This window comes from Leuciscus leuciscus (assembly GCF_965113295.1).
Source record: "Leuciscus leuciscus genome assembly, chromosome: 15".
Taxonomy (NCBI): domain Eukaryota; kingdom Metazoa; phylum Chordata; class Actinopteri; order Cypriniformes; family Leuciscidae; genus Leuciscus; species Leuciscus leuciscus.
The window spans coordinates 230,831-233,788 of record NC_138739.1 but is presented as its reverse complement, the minus strand read 5'-3'; the positions used below and the strand labels follow the sequence as shown (position 1 = coordinate 233,788).

Here is a 2,958-nt window from a genome sequence, read left to right as displayed (position 1 = left end):
AAGTTCACTTGTTTGTTGCCACTTATGTAGGTGCTATTTTAAGCTAAGAGGGGTGTAGTAAGTTGCAGGAAATCTAGTTAATGTTGTGGGGGAGCGGGAGCTCAGCGAAAACACGTCCTCAGCCAGTCATAGTCACATGCCTCGCCAAAACAATCTCTGTTACCTTAAATTATACGCTTATCTCTGTAAAGCTGCTTTGAAACAATCTACATTGTTAAAAGCGCTATATAAATGAAGATGACTTGACATGATCTTAGATCATGGCCTGTATGAAAGTTAGGATTTTGAAATTCATTTAGAAAATATTATGTATGTTTAGATTATATTTTGACTAGTGTTTATGCTGCCTCATTATCATCAACGAAGAGTGCTTGCAAATATCTATTGCAAATGTGTGTATGTGCTGAAATGTGTAAATATGCCCAGCTGATGAATTGCAAATGTGTTAATGTTTGCGTTGTGCTATCTCCGTAATGGCCCATTGACACGCAATATATGCCTACAGCACGTGTCTACAATTATTCGCATCAGTTATTCATACAGACTAATGGTAATATACTTTGAAATATTTATGTTATAATAGTTTTCAACTTTTAAAAAAAAAAGGAATGTAGCTGCATCACCTTCATCTGCAACTCGGAGGGCGCGCAGCAACACAGTCGAACATCAGAACGAGTAAGTACATATTTACCCATGTTAGTTCAATTTTTTTTACAATATGAGCCTGTATGACTTTATTTTTGGAGGTTGGTTGATAATGTTAAATATTTTTTCTTTGTGTTATCTTATCAGCATGCTATGTCCATCAGCTGTCCATGTGCTGGAATAGTACTCTAAAATATATGATAATAATAGTTTTCAACTTTTTTTAAAGGAATGATGTAGGTTCTGCAACTGGCACTAAGAGGGCACGCAGCAACATAGATAGAAATCAGAAAGAGTAAGTACATATTTACCCACTATTTTACAGATGTTAGACCTGATGTTGTTTTATCACTTAGTACTTTGTTCAACGTTTATTATTATTAATATTATTATTTTTATAGGAATGTGGTAGCATCACCCTCAGCCTCACCTGCAACTCGCACTGGGAGGGCACGCGACAGGTGTCGTTCAGTTTTGAGAACAACTGAAAAGTAAGTACACTTATTCCCTTTCTTTCAGATATTAGTATAATTCTGTTTAAATATTCTGGTTTTACATAGTCCATACAAACATTATGTGTCTGTATGGCTTTGCATCTGGCCAATGTTACTTATAATGATTGAAATGCAGTTGTTATATTTTGTGTAATAAACATGCTCACAGTTGTTTGTTTATTTTACAGCTATAAAGGTGATGGTGATCATCAGACACCTGTTGCAAAGAGGGCCAAGACAAACATTCAGACAAGCAACAAGCAGTCTACTTTGTCATGGCAAACAGAGACTGACATTGATATGGTTCCACAGACTCTGAGATTCCTGCCTGCACAGAAACCTGGCGCACAGCTGAGTCCTGCTGACGCACACACTCCTCTGAGTCTCTTCAAAATGTTTTTTTTTTCTGAGAATGCAGTGTCAACTCTGTGCCACAACACCAATGCTCAAGCTGCTGGTGCAATTGCTAAAGGCCGCAAATATAAATGGACTGATGTCAGCATCAGTGAGATGTACCGCTACATTGGGCTGCTTTTTTACATGGCTATGGTGAAGATCAGCTCCATCAGCGACTACTGGCGGCAAGACAGTCTTTTCTCTTTGCCTTTTCCTGCCACAATCATGTCCCGAGACCGATACCGCACCATTTCATGGAATGTGCACATGAGTCACCCAGATGCAGATAAGGAGAATGACAAAGAAACCTCTCATGGACACTATCCGTCATGCTTGTAAAGCCATCTATCATCTATCATAAAATAAACTTAGCTGTCGATGAGAGAATGGTGGCATGCAAAGCACACACAGGAATGACGCAGTACATGAAAGCCAAACCAACCAGATGGGGTTTCAAGTTGTTTGTTCTTGCAGACTCATCAAATGGATACACTTTGGACTTTTCTGTGTACACAGGAGAGAACAACTTTCCTTCAGGCCATGGACTGTCACATGATGCTGTAACATCTCTTTTGGACTGTAAAGTTTTAGGCTCTGGGTACCATGTGTACATGGACAATTTCTACACAAGCCCAAAGCTCCTCAAATACCTGTTTGCAATGAAGTTTGATGCATGTGGGACTTACAGGGACAACAGGAAGGATTGCCCACGTGATGCAACCAATTCACTCTCCAAAAAATCTGCCAGAGGATCCATCAGGTGGGTTCGGGATGGCCCTCTTGTATTTGTGAAGTGGATGGACACACGAGAGGTGTCTGTCTGTTCCACCATTCAATCTGCTTATACTGGTGAGACTGTGCAGAGGAGGGTGAAAACACACGATACATGGAGGACAAAGACATTTCCATGTCCTGCACCTGTGACTGCATACAACAAACACATGGGGGGTGTGGACCTGTCCGATTAGCTCTTACAGTACTACACTGCACAACACAACACAATGAAGTGGTACAGAAAGATCATTCTACACTTCTTGGACATTGCTGCCACCAATGCTTTCCTTATCCACAAAGAGCTATGTGGTAACATGACCCATAAACAGTTAATGGAACAGCTTATTGCGGAGCTCTGTGGTGTGTCACAGAAAGTAGCACCAAAACAAACGAGTAGTGACCATGTGCCGGTTCCAGGAGCTGAGCTGAGCTCAGATGCAAAGAACATTTGCACAGTTGGTCGCAAGATCTGTGTGCTTTGCAAAGGACAGCTTGGTAAAAGGCAGGACACACCTTGGAAATGCCAGGCATGTGATGTTCACTTGTGTCTTCAGCTGAACAGGAAATGTTTTCAAAAATGGCACCAAGACATGTAACTATATTCTATCTGCCTTTATTTTAGTTTATTTTGCTTTATTTTGCTTAAAGC

General features: G+C 40.4%; 1 long non-coding RNA gene across 1 annotated transcript; it reads left to right on the top strand.

Annotated features, from left to right (window-relative positions):
- The first annotated feature begins 837 nt into the window (after nucleotides 1-837).
- Nucleotides 838-2,027, top strand: LOC309474850. The gene is made up of 3 exons (XR_014197441.1): nucleotides 838-940; nucleotides 1,047-1,136; nucleotides 1,328-2,027. It is a non-coding gene; the product is annotated as an uncharacterized lncRNA (long non-coding RNA).
- Nucleotides 2,028-2,958: the final 931 nt, after the last annotated feature.